Below are 13,315 nucleotides of genomic sequence, written 5' to 3'. Positions count from 1 at the left end.
ACTCAGTGGTTTAAAACAGCACAGATTTAGGGGAGGGGAGAGGTGGGGAGGGGGGAGGGTGGAGGATGGGAAAGGCAGCGGAGCACAACAGACACTAGGACGGCAATTTGTAAATCAATGGATGTGTAACTGATGTGATTCTGCAATCTGTGTATGGGGTGAAGGTGGGAGTTCATAACCCACTTGAATCAAAGTGTCGAATATGTTATGTCAAGAAATTTGTAATGTTTTGAACAACCCACAATAAAAAATTAAAAAAAAAAAAAAAAAAAAAAATAATTTAGCAAGTCTCTATCTCGAAGAGAGAGAAATCCAGGTGTGGTGGTACACGCCTATAATCCCAGCCAACTTGGGAAGCTGGGGGCAGGAGGATTGCAAGTTCAAGGCCAGCCTCAGCAACTTTAGCCAGGTGCTAATCAACTTAGTGAAACCCTGTCTGAAAATAAAAAAACATAAAAAGGACTAGGGATGTGGCTCAGCAGTTAAGCACTGCTGGCTTAAATCCCCACTACCCAAAACCAAACAGACAGACAAAAAAGAGACTGGGGGGAAGCATACCTCTCATTCAGTCCCCAGAACCATAAAGTCAATCAATAGCAAACATTTAAAAATGATTTATATCGTGTGCTTTTTAGTAGATTAACCCTTTAACTCCCATGACCATGACTGGTTTTTAAGGTGTCCAAGGTCATCAGAACCCAGGTGTTGGCTCTGGAGTTGGTGCCCTTTCCAGTGATAGCCTCTCACTGTTGTGGGGGAGCCAAGGTCTTAAGGGCAAAGGGAATTCCTGTCCCCAGCAGGCAGGTAGGAGAAATTTAATTTCACAAGATGGAGTCACCTGACAAGCTGCCCTCCAGCTGTCCGTGGTGGGGCCAAGACTTCCTGGTAAGAGTCCACACCACCATATGTCAATCCCAAGATGTGAGATTCTTTCCCCCAAAGTCCGGAGTCTGATTTTGGCTTGTGTTGTGGTCATGTTGATGAGAGAATCCCGTCTAGTGTCCACCTGCTTGTGCGCTGGAGCCTGTCCCTGAGGGTCAGCCAGGTGGCTCTTGTCCTTGGTGGCATCCCGTTGGCAGAAGGCACATGTTTACACGGTGGCACTTGGTGTGGCCATTGATCTGCCTGGAAGAAGAGCAGCAAAGGGCTGGAGACGGGTTGAACATGGGGCTCATGAATTTGTCAGGCATCTAAATCCAGGGACGGTGCACACTTCAAATGCTCTGGAACAGATTTTTAACTTTTATAAAAGACATAAAAGGTGATAACAAAATCTGATATTTGAATCAGAAGAGGCATATTTGCCCTGAATGACTGAATTAGCTCCTATCTCAAAGGAAAAAAAAAAAAAGAACTGTGTGTTCTCAGTAAATAAATCCTAAAATAGCTAGATCCAAGTAAGAACTGAAGGTAGAGTAAATCACGAAGTTCGTGGGAAGTATACAAGAAATAGATGTATCATAAATGTTCTGGATAACTAGATGTGTATTGACTGCCACATCTGTGATGTGTTTTTGATCGTGGTAAGTACAAGTGTTGAAATCCATCCAAGCCACAAAAATGTTTGGAGGTTCCATGTGGAATATAACCCTATGCAGAGTCTAGAGCTCACATCCTATATGGTATATGGCTGTTTGCTGATTAATAAACACGGGCCTCCTGTTGTGAAAGGCTGAGAGGAAAGAATCAGGAGCCTATATATTTGTAAATGAAATAAATAAAACCATAAATTACATATATATTTGGGTCAAATAAATAAATCTTTAAACCCTTCAGTGATGACCCTACAAACTTAATCATGAGACACCTTTTCCCTGACATTTTAAAAACATTTTTTACATATTTTTTTAGTTGTAGATGGACACAATATCTTTATTTATTTTTTTTGTGTATGTGGTGTTGAGCTTCGAACCCAGTGCCTCACACTTGCTAGACAAGCGCTCTGCCACTGACCCACACAGCCCCTCCCTGACATTTTTAATATGAAAAATTTCAAACATACTAAGAAGTTGAAAAAGTTGTACAGGGAACACTCACAGACTCACCACCTACACTGTACAATTAATGTTTTACTCTATTTTTGGGATAAGTACAAATGTATCTAGCCCTATGTCTATCTTATTTATTTGATGCATTTCATGGCAAGTTAATGTGTACCATTAATCCATAAAGAGCTTGAATATGTCTAATCCAAAATTTGAAATGCTCCAAATCAGAAACTTTTGAGCACCAGCCTGAAGCCACAAGTGGAAAATTCCCCACCTGCCCATGTGACTGGTCACAGCCAAATTCAGGTGCGATTTAGTCTCTGTGCATGAGGTGTATAGGAAACAAATGAAATCTGGGTTTAGATGTGGGTTTCATCCCCAAGATATCTCATTATGTATACACATATTCCTAACTCTGAAAAAAAAAATGTGAAATCTGAAACTTTCGGGATTCTAGACACTTTGGATGGGGAATATTCAACCTGTATTTGTTTTTTAGCTTATGTCCTTAGTTAAATTTATGTACAACAAACTATACTTTAATCCATTATGATAGATTGCTCAGAAAATCCCCTCCTGCCCCTTCCCAGTCAGGTCCTATCCCTAACTCAATGACCTCAGAAGCCACTAAGATGAGAGACTTTTTATAATCCTCAAAGTATATGAAAATGACTGGCAGAGGAGAAAAGAAAAATATTAGCTGTTACTGATTAGCTTAATGGAAAGTACAATTTAGGGGACGCCTGTGACCTTTGCAGCCAGGTGCTCTGAACTCAAATCATGGCCCCACCCCTAGCTGTGCATCCCTGGGTAAATCCTTCAGCTTCTCTGTGCCTCAGTTTCTTCTCCTGCAAAGTGTTAATAACAGTTCTCTTTGCAGGGTTTTGAGGATGAGTTAACACCACTAAAGCCTTGAGAACAATTCAACATAAGTTTCAACTTGAATTCACCAATTATAAACCCCATTATCTTAGGCAAAGTAGTTATGTATTTTCTTGCCTCATTGTACTTGTCTGTAAAACAGGAACGAAACCGTTTGAAAGTATTGTGGGGATTAAGCAAAATAATATATGCAAATTGCTTCCCTGAGTACCAGGCAGAAAATTTCACACTTATTAACTAAAGTCCATATTTGCTCAGATTTTTTTTTAGGTTTTACTTCATGTCCTTTTTCTATTCTGGGATCCCATCCAGGGGACCACGTTACACTAACTTGTCACGTCTTCTTCGGCTTCTCTAGAATGTGACAGTTTCTCACGCATGTGTTTGGTGATGTTGACAGTTTTGAGTACAGATCAGTTGTTTTGGGGAATGTCCTACCATTTGGGTTTCCCCAATGTTTTTCTGATGCTTAGAAAAACATAAACCAAGAGCCGTTCCACAGAGTGATGTGTCTGTTCCCCTGAACTTGTTAAGTTGCCTTTTTTATCATGTCACACATATCAAGGATCCAGGCTGCCCGTGTGACCTGCCCCTTGATGGTGAGCTGACCACCCAGATGAGTAGTGTCGGTCAGAGTCATCAGAGTTAAAGGGAGTTTATCTGTGTGTGTGAACACGTCTTTTCACATGTGTTCACACACACACACACACCTTTCCTGCAAAGTGCTATACTGGTGCTAGGAGGCCAGTCACTGGGCACAGCCCACATTTAGGGACTGGGAGCTGAGAAGGCAGCGTTGGCATGGGGGACTGGGAATCTCTCTACAAAGGTTTGGGACCTTTTCAGTATTTATACAGTCAGTAACAGACATTGGGATGAACTCCTGAGTCTTTATTCTGCACTCAGTACTGTTAATATTTATTGAGTTGCCCCAGTTCCTGTTTTGGCCATGGGCAATTCTCTCAGGAATATCAGGAACATTCTCTCTGATGCCCCTTTATGTGGCCCACGACTGTGGGGTACTGATTATTGAGCCTCCCTTACCTTCTGGCACTACAAGCTGCTCCTGCTGATCATGAATATTCTCTAACTCCCATCCTGAACTCTGCCACTGCTCCAAGGACCTCTGGTTCCTTTTATTGGGAATGGTGTAGAAACCAAGTTCTGGGTGAGCTCCCTCAGAACACTGGACCGGTCACTCATCTCAGGCCAGCTCAGGCTCAGGGCTGTGCTCCGAGCTCTGGTGATGTGCCCTGTCCTCCTGGAGCCAGCCCTGCCCTCTGTAACCAACGGGCTGTGGATACTCAGGGCATATAGAGGCTAGGGTGACCAACGGGCACGTGAGAAAGGCTTCACAATGAGATTGGCCCTAACAAAATTTATTGCAGATGAGGAATCTAGAAGGAGAGATGGAGAAGTATCTTTAGTTATCTGTAGATAAGAAGGGGCCAGAATAATGAAGGAGTTTAGTTTCTCCAGTTTATTTTAGTATGAAATAGGGTTTTCTGGCTTTGATGGGCTCCAGTCAGTATTGCTGTGCAGCCTGTTTACACCTGCTCTCATGAGCAATTTGTTTAAATTTTCAGAAATTTTAGGAGCAGGTTGGCGTCATGTTGCTAGCTTGAAATGGACCATAGTGGGAGAGTTTATGCTATGAAAATCGGCAAGTGCTATAAATCAGTGCACTTCTCTCATCTCTGGCTGTTACAAAATATGTCCCTGCACACCACTGGCTATGGGAGTCAGCTCTCCATTACTGTAACAAAATACCAGAGATAATCAACTTAAAAGAGAAAAGGTTTATCTTGGCTACATTTTGGAAGTTCAGGTTCATGATTGAGTGGCCCTGTTGCTTTGGGCCTGTGGCAGTGCAGCACATCATGGTGGGGATATGTGGTGGAGCAAAGCCCACTTACCTCATGGCCAGAAGCAAAGAGAGCGAGGAAAAGGCATGGATCCCACAATCCTCTTCAAGGGCATGTTCCCAATGTCCTAAAGACCTCCCATGAGGCCACACGAGTTGGAGACTCAAGAATCCAGATCACTAGATGATGACCCAGGCTCCCACCTTGTTTTGTCAGCATGGGAAAACCCGTTGTCACCTGGAGGTAACTGACCATGACATGTGCACATGGCTGCAGGACTTCCCTCCTTCCTTAAGGTGGGCTGGCTTAGAAGGAACTTCTGGTCCTTTCAAGAGTATGGGAGGAAAATGGTATCCGTTTCCTCGAGCAGAGGAATCACGTGTTAGCACCCTTCTGCTTGCCGTCGTATCAGCATGACTGTTGTGATGTGATACCAGAGTTAGCCACAAACTGGGACACTGGGGTCACCTCTGGTGATGGTGTGTGGTGTTAAGTGTTACAAGGAACTAGACTCAGAGAAGCTTATGTTTCCAGTGAGTCAACTAAAAGTGGTGACACGCACACATGAGAACAAGAGGGTCCTTCCTACCCCTAACTGGAAATGTGTTTGCCCTGAACTCCTGAAATAAAGATGGCTGGGCTTTAACATAGAGGTTTCTTCTACCTGGCTTGGTTTTTCCTATGTTCCTCCACAGATACAGTGATTTTTCCTAACTTTTATTCCTGTCATTGACTATCCTCCTAATCCACTGTCAAACTGAAGCTCTGATATTGTAAGACTCAGAAGAGAACGGTTGAGGGGTACTTTTTCTATTCTGGCTCAATCACAGATCCTATGGGTGGATTCACTCTGAATTGTAGGAGGCTTCATATTCTCTCTATCTCTCTCTCTCTCTTTTTTTTTTTTTGGTCCACATAATTTCTACATGTGGAATCTCTCAGATTTCAGCTGATGTTCTGGAACATTTGAACTAATGTGCAGTTCCCCAGCTGCCTCCCATAAACCTATCCTCTCAGGAATGATGAACTTGAAACTTGTTGAATTGTGGAAATCTTCCCTCCAGGCAAAGTGATCACAGGGGTACTTTTTTCTCTTCCTCCTTTTGGTCAAATGGACATAAAATAAAAGTTCTGTTTTTACCACTTTCAAGAGTAAAGTTCAGGGGTGGCACATGCCTGTAATCCCAGTGGGAAGCTGAAGCAGGAGGATCGAAAGTTCAAAGCCAGCCTCAGCCTCAGCAATTTAGCAAGGCCTGAAGCAACTCAGCAAGACCCTGTCTCTAAGTATTAAAAAAAAAAAAGGCTGGGGATGTGGCTCAGTGATTAAGTACCTCTGGATTCAATTCCCAGTACCAAAAAGAGAGAAAATAAAGTTCACTAAATACATTGACATGGTAGCAGAACCATCAGCACCTCCATCTCCAGGACTTTTTTCATCTTTACAAATCGAGACTCCATGCCCATTAAGTGGTAGTTCCAATTCTCTGCTTCCCTTGGCCTTGGGCAACCCCATTCCACATTCTGTTTCCATGAATCTGACTATTCTGGGTACCTCATATCAGAGGGCTCATACACTATTTGTCTGTTTTTGACTGGCTTATTTCACTTAGAGAAACGTGCCCGAGGTCCATCCATGTTGTAGCCTGTGTTAGACTTTCCTTCTTTAAGACAGAAAGAGTAATATTCCATTGTATGTATATATCACATTTCTTTTATCCCTCTATTGAGGGTCACTTTCTTCCATGGTTTGGTTACTGTGAATGTGTCATTAAAATAACTTAAGTCCCTGTTTGCAGTGATTTTGAGGATATATATCCAGAAGTGGAATTGCTAAATCATCTGGTAATTGTGTAATTTTTTGAAGAACTGTTGTGGTATTTTCCACAGCATGAGTACCATTTTGCCTTTCTACCTACAATGCACACAAGTTCCAATTTCTCCACATCCTCATCAACAACACTTGTTTTTGTTTTTTTATTTGTTTCTTATGAGTCCACCTAACAGATGTGGTATCTCATGGGAGTGTCGATTTGCATTTGCGTGATGACTAGTGATATGGAGCATCTTTCTGTGTGCTCATTGGCCATTCTTAAGTCTTTGGTGGAGAAACCTTGATTCTAATCCACTGCATAGTTTGTAAGTTGGGTTGTCTGTGCTTTGTTCTTGGACATGTTCTTACTCTCCTAGGTGATACCCTACTTCAGGATGCTGAAGCTCTCTGGGGCAGCCTGCTGCCTCTGCACATGTGTGATGTAATGCAGAGATGAACACACAGTGGCTCCCTGCTCAGGAAGCCTCTGATGGCATTTTAGGAGTTCCCCATGTCTGCTTATTAAAGGAAAAGTTCACTGGTGGATGCCGCAGGGCTGAGCCGCGGGCTGCTGTTGGATACTGTGATGTTGTCATCTGACTTTTCACTCAGTAAAACTGTGACCTCCACTGGGGGAAGGGAGGACGCTAAGAGTCCATCTTTTCTCCCTGGTGTGAGATCTTCTCCACCAGGGGTTGACCAACTCTAGACAGTGGACCCCATCCCATCCCTGTGTGTTTTTGTAAATGCAGATTTATTGGCACACCACCATGACCAGTTGGACGGATATCATCTCCTGTAGCTGCTTCTGATTTGCAGTGGCCGATTCAGTCGCTGGGGAAGAAACTCTGGCTCACAAAACCTAGAACGTTTGCTACCTGTCTCTTCACAGAACAGGTTCCCCAAGCCATGGCTGTTGTAGACACTTAAGGACCATGCTTAAGACTCCCTGTCTAAAGTGGCCTTGGCACTGACTGCCCTTGATCACTTAGAAAGCTAACACACCCAGATATTTGTAAGATACACTGTTTTCAAATATCGGCTGAACTCCAACTTTGTATGCCAATAGGACGTGTTAACTTTGTAGCCATTCCCCACCAGAGAAGGCAAGTTGAACTCTCATTATTTTTTTTTCATTTTTCTGCAATATAATGATTGGCATTTCTCTTCCAGAGCTGGTTTTACAGCCTATAGTGGTTTTTAATTACTTTCCTGGAAAAAAAAAAAAAAAAAGCTTCCACAATTCTCTCTCCCACTTAAAATACAGGCTGTAATGTTAAAAACAGCTCTACCAAAAGCCCTTTGAAAGTGATTTTCTTCGGTCAATATGAGACCAATTGTTCCTTATTTTTATTTTTATATGCTTGTATTCCCTCAGAGCAGATCTCTGCTCAATTTCATGGTATATAATTACAATCCTTTTTTCAATTTTGGACAAGTTTGGGAATTCAGATGTTGCCCTGTGACAGGCAGGTGACAGCTTGAGGTTAGCCACGGACTTAGCCTTAGTGGGCTTGCCTCTTCTGATCCCATGAAAATCCATCTGCTTCTGCATATCTTGAATGTAGAGATAAACCATATAAAACCTATGCTACCAATGCTGGGGCACCAGTTAGCAGGGGAGATGAGGACCCACAAAATTTGCCATGGAGTATGGAAAGGGCTCCTTGTAGATGTGTGTACCTCAGTCTAGGGAGCTTGTGTGCTTGCTTATCTCTTAACTGATTGTAAATTCCTTGTGCTGTAGACACATCTATGAGATGAGAAACACATAAATAATATTTACTTACTCCAAGGTAGTAAAAGAAAAAAGTTCAGCAACATAGAATCCATCTGTTACAACCCGTGGCCCCCAGTAAGGCTCGGGGTCGGGTGCCTTTTTACATTCCTGCCCATTCTTTGTGTTCGGGTTATTAACGTTGCGTTTAGGTCAGATGAGATTGTGTTCAATCCTCCGCGCTTTGATAGCTGAAGTGAAATGCTGATGGGGATGGTTTGGGATCGTCTCTGCCGCTGATTGCATGCTTGTGGCTCATAATCAGAATGCTGCAAAGTAATTGTCAGACCCGCGTGCCAAGGCTGCATCTCCTGTTGCTGCGACCGTCAGCACTTTGGGGCTGCAGTTCTGCCTGAGAGTGCTTGCCTGGCAACCGCTGGGTAGCTAACCCCGACTCTCCCCTGAGAGCCGTGGGTGACTGTTGTTCTAGAATCCCCACTGGCTCCGCCCTGTCCCCCAAATTACCTGAGAAAGGAATACCTGCCTATTGAGTGAGAGCAGGTGCTTGCTTTCTGTGTGTTTTACAGAATGCCTGGAGGCTTGGCAGCGGAAACCCGTGAGCATGTTGCTGGGGAGCTCATCTCTTTGGCCATGACCCTGACGGCCCCAGTCCCTTGCTGCTCATGTGACATGGATGGGGCACTTTTCTTGAGCCACATTTTCCCCCTCTATACAATAGGGCTAATAGAATCTGTTTTACAGAGGTTCTGTTAGAATTGGAGATAATGGATAAAAATTCGTCAGCAGAAATCGGCACTCAGTAAGGGGTAGTCATTAAGAGATCCGAAGCCTAATCAAGAGGATATAACAATAGTGCATCAGTCAGGTTGCCGTCACTGTAACAAACACCTGAAAGGACTAACTTGAAAAGAGAAAAGGTTTATTCTGGCTCACAATTTTGGAATTTCCAGTCCATGATCTCTTTACCCATTAGGTTTTGGGAATCTATGGCAAGGCAGCCCTTCCTGGCAGGAGTGCGTGGTGGTGCAGAAGTGCTCATCTCATGGCCAGGGAACAAAAAAGAAAGGGCTGGGGTCCCATAGGCCCCTCCAAGGGCACATGCTCAATGACCTAAGACCACCTCTTTGGGGCATTTCCAGATCCATACGATAGCAGATGTCAGGAGAAAATTTCCAAAAGTCAGTAATCTGAAAACACACATGACTGTGGGACAGGTAGTGTCAGCACCATTTTCCTGGATATGCTGTATTTACCAGAGACACATAATTGGGTGGAGCTGTCAGAATCTAAACTCCAGCTCTTCATGGGTATGCTTGCCCTGCAGGAGTGTCATGGGCTGTCCCTTGCCAAACTTGAAAGCTTATGAATACCATGTGCACCTTTGAAAGCAAATTTAAGGGTGTGTACACTTTAGCTTCGACTGCATAAAAGGGATGCTGTATAGCACACAACATAGACCGACTCTCTGCTGCTTACTCCTGGAGAAAGCAGCGACCACAAGAGAATTGGCAAAGCAAAAACTCCATCCCTCTATGCTTCCTGTTTGATCTAGAGACATCTCTCTGGCTCCTGGATTGTGTGATCCAATGAGATTTGTTGAAAAATAGCTCAGATCGTATTCCATGATAGAGTGAGTCTCTGGTTGTGAGTTGCCAGAAAGAGGCTCTGTCAGACTCTGTACAGGGCTAGAATGTAAGGTCTTTTGTCCTTTCTCCTAAAGTTGATCCTTCTTCATGTGGTCAAAACAAACAAAATGAGCCCTCCACAAATTGTTGCTCCCCCTCAAAATTGCAATAAGCTGGGCCAGGGAAGAAACACCAAGTTTCCTTCCCTAGGGAACATTGGTTGTAAGAGAGCATGTCACCTGCCATTTCCTAGGGCTTCTGGCTTCACAAATCAGACGTTCTCTCCTTGTGGCCGCTGGGATTTCCCAGTGGGTATCTGACTTGGTATTTCCTGCTGCCTCTGTGTGTCCTGGCTTGCTCCAGCTGCTGTTCCCTGCCATCCCTCCCCCTCTTGCCTGTGGCAGGAACAGCGTGGGGATCCCCAGGAAAGGTTTACTGTGCCTGTAGGTGGAGGAGGAATTGTGTCCCTCTGACAGCTGTGGGGACACACTCCCTCCCACAGCCTCCCTCCAAAGTGGTGGCTTTCCTGAAATGCCACTGATCACCATTGGAGTCGCAGCCTATTTTCTTAACTGAGGGCATGGACATTCCATGACTCATGAAAACCCCATCCCCTGTGCCTATACTCAACCTACTGTTTTCTTTGAGAAGGAAATTCACCTAGAAATACTGACATTTCACAAACATTCCAACTTTTTATATCTTCTATGTATGGTAATTTAAACCACATTATTTGAAGTTTTTTTTTTTTTTTTTTTTTTTAATGTCTGGGGCCACTGACCACTCTAGAATGTTCAGCTTGCCCTTCTGTGTATGTATCATCAAGTAACTCCTCCGTGAATGGGGTGGAAACAGGAATGCTTGATCAGCTTGAGACCTCAGATTTCCTACTTGGCATGGGCTTCCGTGTCTACTGTTATCTCTGATCTTTAAATCCTGTCCCTTTTCAATATCTTGGATGCCCACTGAGTGCTGTGTTTTTAATTTTACTCCCTTTGCTATATATGTTGGCTTGTATTCTTTTAAGGTACTCCCACTCAAACCAAAACAATTTTTGGCTGTTAAGACTTATTATATATAGGCAATTTGCCTTTTTTTTTTAATCTTGAAGAAAATGTAGAAAAAAAGAGAACAACATGCTACTGGAGTGGGCAGTCATTTCCCATAAATATGGGTATTTTATAGATTCTGTAACTCAACCAATAAATATTTATTGGTTCATTCTTTCATAGTAATACTCTTGTGGTCCCTAAAGATTATGATGTGGATAGATTCATTAGGTTAAAAGATGGTTTCAACACATCAGGTAAAAAGTTATTAGGCAACAAAATAATATAAATACTCTCATAGTATGTTATAAATAAATTGTGAATAAATTTATTTCTGTCTGTGTTCACTGTCCGTCTGGGTCCTTGGTCATAGGGGAGAACCTGGAGCCACATAAGTGAAAATGTCTATCAAGGTTGTCAGTAGTACTTTGGCTGATTTGGGTTATTTGGGTTTTTCCTAACTCTATTTCCTAATTGTTCATCAGGGAACAATTTTCTTTTGCTTGCCCTCGTCTTGTTTAGTTGAGGAGTGGGGGTTGGAAGGACCGAGAGGACAGTGTGGGCACTCCCAGTGGATGAATGATCAGGTGATGAGACTCTCTGGAGTCTCCTCCATCTTTACAGATGTGCACGATGGTGCCCAGTGGTCAGCCTCTCCTACCTACCAAGTGCTGATGTAAGAACGAAGCCCATCTTTGAAGCCGGGGTCATCCCTGCCCCCATGAATACGCGGAAAGCACGCAGAGTTTGAATCCAGGGCACTGCGCAGCCAGGTGAAGGGCTGAGGTGCTAATGCAGGGCCTGACCGCACTCAGCTTTTGTGGTCCTTGGTCATTCTTTTGGGGACCCCTTGTCTGCCACCCAGATGAAAAGTCTCCCTGGTGTGAGTGGACATTTAAGCCCCCATCTTCTCAGGAGCGGGAGCCACATCTTCCTAGTGGACCTCGTCTGTCCCAGGCCAGTGGAGAACAGGACCGTGGGGGTTGCCTGAACACTGGCACTTCTCCCTGGGACTTTGAGACATGTCTTTCAGGTTCTGAGGAACTGAGTCTGAGACTCAGCCTCCAGGCCAGTGGGACACCTGAGGAGGACACGCTCCATGTTACCTTCATGGCTGCGCCATCTTCTTCCTCTTGGGAAAAAGGCAGGTGGGGGAACAGCAGGCGCAGAGGCCGTGGGATCCTGTCACAGGGGAACCTCGGAGCAGAGCAGCTTCACCTCACTCCCACCCCTCCAGCCTGCAGAGGTGTCTTTACAGCAGTCTCTGGAAACCTTTCAACCTTAACGCTTGAGCCAAGTCCCTCGTGTGGCGTAGCTGGGACAGCCTTTGGTCTCAGTCCTTACCTGCCCGTCTTTCAGCCTCCTCCATCTCACATGAACAATGTCTCGGTTCTTTCCGACGTGGTTTGGCCAGTCAGTCTCCCAGACATCGTGGCTGCCTCCCAGGGCAAGTCATTTGGGCTGATACGTGACCTCCGTGCTTGTCTGCCAACTCCACCTTCACATAGGATCCTAATTACAGACCGTCATGGGGAGTGGACTTATGGGCATGCCACTGGGGGAAGAACAAAGTGTAACAAGTGGGGTCTTCCGGTTCTTTATTAAGACCTCCTCAGTCAGCCCCTTGGTGAGCACGCAGGACCAGAGATTTGAAAAGAGACCCCCTAAAAGATTATTTCCCGGGCACCACAAAATGCACTCCTTGGGATAAAGGTCACACTCCCTGTGGTAAATGAATCATGCACATGATTGTTTTCGGCACATCCACTGATTTAAAGCTCTGTTTTAAGATTGACACAGTTAGCCAAGCAAACATACACCAGAGGTTCACTGTGCACCCAGCGAGTGCCACAGCACTGGGTGCTAGAATTTCTTGCGCTCTGTCTGTTGGCCTGCACCAACTTAGCAAATGGACTAAATATCATTGTCTTAAATCCTTTTTTTCTCTTCCAGTTTTCCAAAGAAACTAGACCAAAATATACCTTGGTGAAAAGAAACCAACCTGCTGTTTCCATAGGGTGAGTGATCCTGTAAGTCGACCATAGTCTTTTTTTTTAACTCACATCAAATTTTTACCCAATGCTGCCAGGCCCCAAGGAGAAGTGTTTGATAGCATTCCTTTTCCAGAAGTTTTCTCCAGCTGGGAACCGAGATGGACTCTCTGTTCCCCTCTTCTTATCACGGGGCCCTTAGAAAGGGCGGTTTCCCCTGTACATGCAACTTTGTTTTGCTGTCGCCATGCTTTGCCCCCGATGCGTCATCAGTTAATGTGGTTGCTGTTACCTTGTCTGGCTCACAGGGATGAAGGGTCTCTCCTTCATAAAGGTGCAGAGATATGGCCATGAGTGGGGGCGGGGG

General features: G+C 44.4%; 1 protein-coding gene across 4 annotated transcripts in view; it reads left to right on the top strand.

Annotated features, from left to right (window-relative positions):
- The window catches only part of Atxn1 (ataxin 1), a 389,216-nt gene that overhangs the window by 191,480 nt on the left and 184,421 nt on the right, over positions 1 to 13,315 (top strand). For 3 of the 4 annotated variants that reach the window (XM_048799826.1, XM_048799823.1, XM_048799825.1), the window contains one exon: positions 12,911 to 12,975. The exons of the other annotated variant lie outside the window; for it this stretch is intronic. The gene's annotated coding sequence lies outside the window, so the exon portion shown is untranslated. The remainder of the gene's footprint in view (positions 1 to 12,910; positions 12,976 to 13,315) is intronic. 4 annotated transcript variants of the gene reach the window in all.

The sequence above is a fragment of the Marmota marmota genome, unplaced genomic scaffold, assembly GCF_001458135.2.
Source record: "Marmota marmota marmota unplaced genomic scaffold, marMar, whole genome shotgun sequence".
NCBI lineage: Eukaryota > Metazoa > Chordata > Mammalia > Rodentia > Sciuridae > Marmota > Marmota marmota.
This window is presented reverse-complemented; position numbering and strand designations above follow the sequence as displayed.